Raw genomic sequence first — 10,976 nt, 5'->3', positions numbered from 1 at the left:
CATAGACCTTATTTTTTAGTTAATATAGGTAATCTACAATCATTTTAAGTCTATAGAAGAGAATCTATAGGTTACTAAGAAAATGCTACACCATTTTATAGAAAGACTTGAACATCTGGATATTTTGGATTTTGTGGGAGTCTGTAGAACTGTACTCCATGCTAATCCTTGGGGTGTTTCACCTTAGACTCTAGCACTGGGCTGTGGCATGTTCATGCCGTGTGGTAATTCCATGTGCAAGATTTCTAAACCGACAGTGCTAAATAGACCCCAGACAATATCACTGGTAGAAACTGTCTTGGATGATAAGCTCAATTAATACTTCAGATGATTCCAGCCCAGCAGACAGAGCTTTGAGTATTGTCCAGCTGATCCAAGCAGCCCAGTGGATTCTGAGAGGGAGCTGCTGCTGTCGTTTTAAATGTGGGGTTTATTTTTTCAGACAGTCATATGATAATAGAAACACAATTTAATTGCCTTAGTAATATTGAAGTCTTAGTCTGTTTTATAAAAAGAACACCTGAAGCTCAGAAAAATTGAATTGTCTAACGTCCCACAGAAAGAGGTCAAGGTCTTTCCTGAAGTTGAATCTATTTGATTTCAAATCCTAAATTGTTTTTACCCTCTAGACCAAGGCACTTTCTGTTGTTCATATTTAGTAAAGACACTAGACTAGGGTAGATAACTCAACTATGGATTATAAAATTTGAGAGAATTATAAAATAATAGCCCTGACACTCCTTTACTGAGAAATAGTTATATCAAGTTCTTACTATATTTGTTAGGGTTATAAGGCTAGTAAACATATTTTATTTTACTGCATTTTAATGCAGAGTTGTCTACATTTCTAGGTCACAGCATTTTGAAATGTCAACCAAAGAGCCGACTCCCTTCATTTCTCCCAAGTTTCATCATTCTTGTCTTCAACTTTGCAGAATTCTACCTCTGTCACTTGTCACCTCTATTGTACTGTGCCTTAAACCTTGAGAACTCATTTATTAACCCGTAACTTAATACTGACTTTAAGCAACATAGTACTTGGTACTGAGAACTCAGAAATAAGGATCCAGATGACAGAGAGACATATGGGTTAGGCCAGGAAGAAGCCAGTCATCCCCCTGTTAGGACAAAAATGGTAGTCAGAGGGGGAGGTGAGGCATAGGGATGGGAGTTGAATCCTGATACTCTGTGGAGTCATGCACGTTCACATTTATTTCCACCATGCTCAGCCAACACCTGTCTGTAAGCTGCTGGCCGGCCTCCATGTCTCTCAGCTCTGCCTATGCCTAGGTTACATTTTGTCATGTATGTCACGGTGCAGCTGTTTTCTTTCTTGTATCAGTAAACTTACTACCTTAGCTTCTAACTGTTTACTTTCTGCTCCTCGCCACCTTTCTACTGAGTACAAGGCAAGGATTCTTTTTTTCCAGTTTGTTTGACTGTTTCATTTTTAAAAAATCAAATTTAGCATGCAGTGATCACTGCTAAAGATAAGAAAGGTAGACTAATGAATAAGAATCATTTCAGCTCAACAGAACAATTAACTCCTGCACTTTGCTTTAGTTTCATGAGTTTTTTTTTTTTAAGTTTTTTGAGTTTCAAAATGAATAGCCTAGTAAGAGCACCCGTGGAAGGGGAAGCCCTTGGTCCTGCCAAGACTGAACCCCCAGTGAACGGGATTGTTGTGGGGAGGGTGGTAATAGAGGGAGGATGGGGAGGGGAACACCCACTTATTAGGGGAGGGGAAGGGTTAGGGGGATGTTGGCCCAGAAACTGGGAAGGGGAATAACAATCGAAATGTAAATAAGAAATACTCAAGTTAATAAAGATAAAAAAGGAAACATAAAAAAACATGAATTGTCACATGAAGAGCTGAAGATATGAATTGTGATGCTAAGCCTCACACTCTCAGGGGAGTGGAATTTGCAGACCAGGCTCCGAGGGGCCTACTCAGAAGGTTGCTCAGATGTTACTTACAATACATGGCAGTTTTACACATACACACATATTGACCCCCAAATACTAAGATAAATGACATATTTCATCTGGGGATACAGAACATAGAAATAGTAAGCTATCTGAGAGAACAAAGGAGGAATTTTAAATGGGATGTAAGGAAAGAGGTGATGTTTGGGGTATAACTGAAGAGTGTAGATGTTCCAGGTAGGCAAATAAGTAAGGCAGAGCATTCTGTTGCGGGAGATAGGATGGCATTTGCAAAGACCGAGACCAGAGAAAAGCCAGGCTTGACTGTGTGCTGTCCATGTAGGTGCGCAAACATAAATGTCCTCAGTGGCCTCTCACAGAAACCTAAGCTCTTCTCAAGTGCAGCATCACTTAGCCTAGGTAGTGGATTCTACATCCATCTTCTACTGAAGAGTACAGCCAAGAACATGGCTGTCACACACAGGTGGTAGTTGAGAGGGCCACGATGAACTCCTATAGCAACGCTCTTGTTTCAAGTCTGAGATTCCTAGCCACAATCCCACAGTGAGGAGCTGCAGTTGATCCTCAAACCAAGCTTTCTCCCACGCCAAACCATCGACTTGGTGCCAGGACTGGATTTATTACCTAGTAACTGAGGACAGAAATAATTGGTCGCATTAGTGCCTGGCAGCTGCTCTGGGGTTCCATTCTAGAAGAGAGTCTGGGACTAAAGAACTGAGACAAGTTTACTTTTCTCAGCCCAGGTGCTCTCCTGAGGCCCGCCCAGTCCTAATGAACGCTGCAAGCCAAGGCCCGTGCAGCTGACAGGCCGGTTTCCCACTTGCAGAGGCCCAGTTTTTTTCCAACCTCTGAAAGGAAAACACTAGCTGAGGAGAAATGAAGAAATGGCTGCTCTAACTTCATCTCCTGCTGCTCGCCTTTGATTTCCCACAAAAGCTGGCTCTACTCCATCAACTGAGGAGATTACTGGAGAAGTCAAGCAATCAGGATGGGACAGAGTGAAAAATCAGGCAGGTTCCAGCTAGAATGGCCATAGCTGGAATGTTATTCATACTGGATAGAGTGAAGTGCTTAGACTTTGGGGTCAGGTAGGTCTGGATTTGAAAACAAATTCAGCTAGCCATTATAGATGTGAGCTCTATAAGGCATGCCCACCCTGTGCTTTGGTTTACAAGAACTTTGCAACGGAGGGTATGGACCTCATGCATCAGACCTGGATGCCCTCACTAGTTTTGTTAGTATCAAAAGGAAAGTTAATGAACTTCTAGCATTGGTGTCTTTGTCTCCGAAGTAGTCCTGAGCCTGTTATCCCAGCCCTTGGGAAGCAGAGTCAGAGGGATTATGAGTTCATGTCAAGCCTAGACTATATAGTAAGACTTCCTGGAATAAACAAATAAGACCCAATTACATGGGCACTTTGAAGGAATGTCAGAATTGTATGGACTTTATGTATGATGGCGTAAAGCAACTGCACAGTACCTGTGAAAGTTATTATTACGTAAGTGCTGCTTCAGTTTCAGAATCATGTTTCTCGAAGTGTGATCCAGCGGTATCGTTCCCCTCCTGGGACATGGTTGGCACACTCGCAGGACCATCCCAACTCCCGGAACTTCAGGCCAAGCATTCTGCTCGAGCAAGATCTCCAGGTGATTCTGGTACATTACTAAAGTTTAGGCATCTGTGCTCTGGGTAGGGATTTTGAATGCCTTTGAGAGATTTCAGTCATCTGTAAATGTCTCAGCCCCCTAAAAACTTGTTCATCCCAACTCATGATCTTTCAGGTAAATTTCCCTGCTTGTATCTGGAGAAGAAAGCTCAGGACTTCTGTATCAGATTTACAACATCATCTATATGCTTTACAGTCTTTCAGGCATGCTGATCATACTTCTACATAGTTTACTATAACTCCCCGCTGTAGTTATCTCTATTAGGCAAATAAGGAAAGTGACACTCCGTGAGGTGAGTTATGTTATCCAAATATTTGCAAGCTCTGAGTCATAAAGCTGTTTGTTAAGCAGGATTCATTAGTCTGTTTCTAGAATCAGTACACGTTCTGCCTTATCCTACTGTGTTTTCATGCCAGGAGGAAGAATGGGAGGGTCTAGTTGAAGACAAGCATTCAGGGACCATGTACAGGGTGTCTTTGCACATCATGGGACTCTTATGACCATGGAACCCATCAGTCTGATGATGCTCCAAGAACACAGAACCAGTAGGTGGAAACCACAGAGACACAGCCTGTGGCTCAACAAAAACAATATCTCTTAGTGACTGTGTCAATTGTTCTGAACTTCCTGCCCTGTGGGCAGTATGGGTTGAGCAGTAGAACAGATGTCATAGGAGGAAGATTGACAGGGACTTCTCTCTATGCGATGCTTTAAATCAGAGTGAAGTTTAGTAAGTAAGCCTCACCAACCCTGGGCAGACTTTGATGTTTATGCATAAACTGGACATATTTTACTTGTGCACAAAGCAGACTGGTTTAAGAATTAAGAGTATCTTACTATAGCCCCAGTAAGAGTATCTTACTATCTTGCCTGACTTACCTAGCTGAAAGTGAATTTGTCTTTCCTCTGCACTCCCATAACACCTTTCACTGGTATCTGTTTTATCACATTAAGCATTTAGATAGGGCTAGAGAAATAATGGACTATGTGTGCACAGAGGTTGATGGAATCACTTTCGACCCCAGTTCTCTTGCTTATGTAAAAAAGAGATTCTTTATTGGGCTTATGGAGAATGAAATGCGGTATACTGCATCTCAGAGTCCTCTACAAATCATAAAGGGTCTTCAGAGAATTTCAGACTTCTTGAGAAATCCTCCTGCTCCGTCTACCTCTAAACTTATTTCCCCCACTGAAACAGACGTCCTGTAGGTGGCATGTGATGACATTTTACGTTTAGCTAACAACTGAAAGGGAAAGGTAGGAGTAAGAAGGAGAGGGAAGGAAAGACAAGAAAAGAAGGAAGTAAAAGCAAAGGAAAGCAGCAGGAAAACACTTCAGTAGAGGGATGCTCTTCCTCACTCATTGCTGGCCATGGGCTAAGCAGTACACCTGGGCAGTTTCCCAGGTGCACCACACAAGCAGATGATTGCATCCTCGAAGGTTTGAATGTGTGAGAATGCGCAGTAATCAACAGCATGCTGTAATGTGAAGAAACCCACGGGAAAGAGTGTGAACAAGGAAGACAGACTTGCACCAAGCCTCCTACAGGAGACTACTTCCGGTTCTGTGGTTATTTGGGACAGTTGTTGACTGTGAAAAAAGCATGTGGCCTCTAGGGTGATAAACACTATACATCACCTTGTACCCTCCATTTTGAACCTCTTGGATGGGATCTGCAGAAGGTTTCAGTTACAAAGTACAGCAAAATTCAAAGTGTCTCTGTCTTTAAAGTCACTGTATATCAAACTTGCTCCACATGGGGGACAGGCTGAGAAGTGGGTTTTGAAGCTTTTTAAAATCCCTTAGGCCCATCAAAAATGGCTGCTAGGAACACACCACTTTAAAAGTGTTTTTAAAAGCCCTTTGGGCTTGTATTTACAGAAAGCCTTCTCCTTGTAAGGTGTCTTAGAGAAGTCACTAGAGGCTCTCCTGAAGTCCCAGGCAGTGGTTCCCAGACTCCAACAGTTTCTCTTTGTGCTGGATACATGTCAGGAGGCTAGCTGCACTGAGACAGGCTGTTTCCTGGGAGACGCTCTTCTAGCCAAAGGAAATGGGCTATAGGAGAGGTACCAGTCGGGCAGAGTGTGCTTAGTAGGGAGTGGTAAGCACAGTACAATAGGACAGAATCTTAAAGATGGTGTGGCAGTTCGGCATCCTACAAATCATAGTCTCCCTGATCTGATTTCAGAACCCTTCTCTCCCCAGCCCACCCCAACCCCCAAACTCCCCTGAAACATACCTGTAAAGGAGGCAGAGGGAAAACAAGGCAGAGAAAAGGTATCCTCAAATGCCTTCGGTTATAAGAACGTCTACTTGGGCTTCATTCTTTTGGCACATTCTAATGGGATGAGTGCATATTGTGTGCTCAGTATTGCTGTGCAAAGGGGACTCGGCTGAATAAAACTAAGTGCAGTCTCAGTAAAACCAATGGCAGTGGGAAAGACACAAGAATCACAAGAACACATTTACATAGCTACAAAGGAAAGGTCAGAAACACCTGAGGTTGAGAGCATCTGACAGAATCTGCTGCGGACCGAGATGATGGAGAGGCTGATGAAGAGGCGATCTTTGTGTTGCACAGAGACCAAGGAAGCCTCTGGAGGGTTTTCAGATAGAGAGTGTAACAGTGCAATGCTTTAGATTTGCTGGTTCTCAACCTGTAGGTCACAGCCCCTTGGGCAAACCTCTATCTCCAAAACTATTTACATTAGGATTCTTAGCAGTAGTGAAATTACATTTAGGTAGCAACAAAATTAATTTCATAGTTGGGAGTCATCACACCATGAGGAACTGCATTAAGGGGTTGCAGACTTAGGAGGTTCAGAACCACTGGTTCAGAAGCAATTAAATCTGAGGTGTGTGAAATCAAGTGAAGTCCACGTGGAAGGATTCCAGAGTACAAAGAAGTAGTGGCCATGATGGACATTCTGATCTTGACCCAAGACATACGAGAAGCTTGTCTTGAAAGTGGAGGCTGTATACTCATAGAGCTGAACGTTTTTTCGTGTTATTAAGAGTGGTCCTTTGAATAGCCCTGCAATTCTCCCCCTTTCTAAAGCTAAGCTTTATCTTCCTCCTTTGAATGTGGGCCAGAAGGATAATGTATAAAATGTGAGGAAGTGGCTTACTGTGACTTCTGAGGTTAGGCTTTGAGAAGGCTGTCATCCACATGGCACATGTTTTTAGACTGCTTTCCAGTGAAAACTAGATCCTATGTTGGAAAGGTAGTCAAGCAATCATGCAGAAGTTTACATGAGAAGAGCTGGAACTCCTCCATGTAGCGAGCACCTGAGTATTAGCAATTGGAAGCTACTGGAAGCAGCCCATCCAGCTACAATTAAGTTTTCAGATGAAAACATGTTTGGTTGACATCTTGGCTGTTAGCTTCATGAGACACCCAAGCCAGAACCACTCAGCCCAGCTGCCTGTAAATCCATGACTCACTGGAGATAATAAATGTTATTTCAAGTTTTAAAAAATATATTTAAATATTATTTTCCATTTAATTGACAATAATTATACACATTTAGGTGGAGCAATGTGGTATTTCAATATGAACAGTAAAGAATAACGAAATAAAGCTAAGTAGCATATTTATTATCTCAGTTTTTGCGAGAACATCTAAAGTCCTGTCATCTGTTTTTGATGTACGCATATATTATTAGTTTAACATCATAATGTACAATTGATTACCAGCAATCTTTCCCTCCTATTGGCCTGATAGTTAGTACCACTTGGGGAACACCTCCTCTTTTCTCCTCTACTTCATGCCGTTTATCAAGCATCAATTGGGTCAAACACTGAAAGGTAGTTCAAGACGTGGGTTGGAAAAAAGGCAAGACTGGAGTTGACATCTGCCCTTCCGTGTAAAGGTTGTTGTATGGAAGGCATGTGTTTAACTATTGGCCTTCCCACTTTTAATTTGTTGCATGAGACGATGTCTGTAGAATATGTAAGATACAATTTGCTTATAAGTCTCAGTTTCCTCATTTCCCACCATTTTCATATTCAACCAAAACATGTCCTTCTCAAGAAACAGTTTTCAGTTGACACTGAGTACCACAAAATGAAGCTTTGATCACTGTGGTGGTTTGAATAAGAATGACCCCCATAGACTCATGTGTTGGAATACTTGGTCCCACAGGGAGTGGCACAATTAAGAGGTATATAGCCTTGTTGGAGAAAATGCATCAGTAGGGAGTAGGCTTTGAGGTCTCAGATGTCCAAACCATACCCAGTGTGGCATTCTCTTCCAGCTGCCAGCTGGTCAGATCCAGATGTCGAACTCTCAGCTACTTCTCTACCTGCATGTCACCATGCTTCCTGCCATGAGAATAATAAACTACATCTCTGAACCATAAGCCAGTCCCAATTAAATGTTCTCCTATATAAGAATTGACATGGTCATGGTGTCTCTTCACAGTCATAAAACCCTAGAACCATCTCCCTAGAAGGAAAGACCTACAGAGCTGTTTTACTGAAGCTGCCTTTAAACATGCTTCCAGAGAAACATGATTGATTTTTAAGTCTATCACAGAGGGTTAGACTTGAAATGAGATTTATGAATCTTCTTCCAGCATTATAAACATAATTGTGGGACAGTGGACCATACAGGAACCTTGATGTAGTTGAGTAGGTTCAGAGTTGTCAGCATCAAAGCACCCACCTGAGAGGGTAGGTGGCTCCCCGCTCCTACCAGATTCCTGGTCTGAAACAGGTGCCACAGTTCTCTTATAGGAAACGTAACCTGTGGTCACACAGCCCAAAGCAGAGTTCTCCATGCTAATGAGGCACCTAAAGGCCCTGAGTGTTTAGCCAATAAGCTTCCCTTCTTGGACGTTCCTCCCTGCAAAAGGTATTTAATTTCTGGTGGACCCTGAGGAGTTGGTATGCACCCATTTTCCATGATGAACAATCAATAAACGGTTTGGAGCCAAGGATTGTCTCTTCCATCAAAAACCTCCATGAGGAGCTTGGAGAAGGCCTTTGCCTACAGAACCACAGCCTAAGTCTCCTGTAGAAGGCCCGTCTGCGCTCCCAGACAACTGCTGCTAAGCTAAGGACAATCACAAATGATCTAAACTAGAGTTCCCCATTCCCCTGGCCCCAGGCTCGTTGTCATTGGGCTGAGATGCCCCAACTCCATTTCCAGCTCCCTGTGACCATGGATGGGACTCTGGGAAGACCAGTGTGAGTCAAAGGACTTCCTAGGTTCAATCAAACACAGCAGTCAGTATGCTTACAAAGTACAGAGAACACAGTTCTGTATAGAAAAGTCACAAGCAACTGATGGATGTCTAGGGGAGACAGAGGCAATGAAGAAGTTTTCCTTAGCTAGTACAAGCACTAGAGTGGAAGAGACAGATTCGTTAAGATATTCTCTTCGCTTGGGCTCTGCTTTCCTTCCTAAGGCCAACTTCTGTGGGCACTTACCGTGGAGTAGATATGACTATCCTCCCCATTGGCCTCTGCAGGTAGTCTGAGACAGTTGGCATTATAAATTGTTACTAGAGAGCTCCCTAATTTCTCCTCATAGTGAGACAGTTCTACATCCTCAGAAACTGCCCCAGAGTTTTGAAATTTCTCTGGAGGAAGAATGCACATTTCCATACACAGTCCCTCCTTTACTTTCAGAAAATGTTTCTGGACTTCCTATGGATACTTGAAACTGAAAATATGAGGATAGAATGAAACTCTATTTATTATTTCTAATAATAAAATAGAATCATAACAAATAAAAAGCTATTTGATTTGAGAATGATACTTTTTGAAAGCACTCTATGATGTCCCTTTTGCATAGTCAAATTGCCTGCCTTGCTACTTTTGGGCTCTGGAGCATTGGATAAAAGGAGTGGTACTTATACAAGGGTTTTCAATACTGTGGCTATCCATCTGATATTCAGAATCAAAGGGTGGGAGGTCATAGCATACAACTGATAGAATTATGCTGAACAAAGAAATGGTTGACATTCTGCTAGGACAAATTCCATGATCCTGCTCAGAATTCATTGTAATTAAAGCGTATGAGCTATTTGCTTCTGGAAGTTTCTATTTAGCATTTTCAGTATTTATTTGGCCCTTGCTCACTGAAAACAAAGCCAGAGATAAGGAGACATGGCTCAATTTAGCCATCAGCATCTAAATGAGAGTGGCTCTGTCCAAGTCCAAGCAGACATACAAAGAGCGGGTCCAAGCTTTAGCCCTGAAGAATGCCATTTCCCAACTGCTAACAGCTTGTTTTTACTTGATCTTCTATAGGAGATACAGAGAGCAGAGCTGTATCTTTTTGGAAACTGCCTCCAGTGGTATAAAACATGGAAGAGATGAACATTGAGAAAAACAAGTCACCAGAGATTCTCTCTTGAACGTATTCCTAGGAGGTGAAGGCAGGGAGCAGAGACTACCACTCAGCATCCCCCAGAAACTTGTGAAATGGGTTTCTTTCTGCCTAGACAGCCACTTCCCTATCTCCATACCTCCATCTAATGGGGCAGCCCCTATCCAGATGTTCCTGTTGTGTGTACCAAAGCTACCAGCCTCTCTCAGCCTGCAAACCCACCCCCCCGCCAGCCTAAATGCTCTTCCAGTTTACGGCCCCTACTCACCTGTTCCTTTTTTCTCTCTGCTCCTGAGAGATCAGTCTGCCATGGCAGCCTTGATTTCCCCCTCTAGCTATCCTCTCTCTACATATCTAGCATAAAACCTTCTCCCATCCATGAACCAGTCTAGTTCAGTGGTTTTACTATTCTCTCAAAAGCAAGAGTATAGTGAAACCACAAACTGAGTGCTCCAAAAGGAGAAAGGTTTATTGGGGGATCAAACTGCCAAGGCTGCCTTGAGGGTCAGAGAGAAGAACAAAATGTGAGGAAACCAAGAATTTTTATGACAGTCAGCAGGTTGGGTCTAGATGACCCTGCTGAAGTTAGCTGACATTTGAGAGCAGATTAAGGAAGATCCCTGTAGACAGAAACTTAATCTTACCAGGTAAGAATAAAACCACTACCATAATTTCTGAGCCAAATTTGAAGCAAGTTTTAGTAAAGCTCAGAAGCTTTAATAACAAAGCAGGACAGGAAGATGGATTCCAACCAGGTCCATACCTAGGATACACAAAATGTCACTGAGAATTACATTAGTCAGGTAATTATGAAGGCAAAACCCCACAAGGCTACATACTTCCTGCCTGCATCCAATCTAGGGCAAGCATACATCCTGATGTGCTTCCTGCCTATATAGCACCTGCCTACTTGCTATCAAACACATCCTGTGCAGTTGGGACAACCAACCTTGTTTATAGAAGTGGAAACACTCGGCTTGTTATCTTACATGAACAGCCCCCAGCATTCCAGGAAGTTATCTGGT

Source organism: Rattus norvegicus, chromosome 5 (assembly GCF_021556685.1).
Source record: "Rattus norvegicus strain SHRSP/BbbUtx chromosome 5, alternate assembly SHRSP_T2T, whole genome shotgun sequence".
Lineage (NCBI taxonomy): Eukaryota > Metazoa > Chordata > Mammalia > Rodentia > Muridae > Rattus > Rattus norvegicus.
This window is presented reverse-complemented; position numbering follows the sequence as displayed.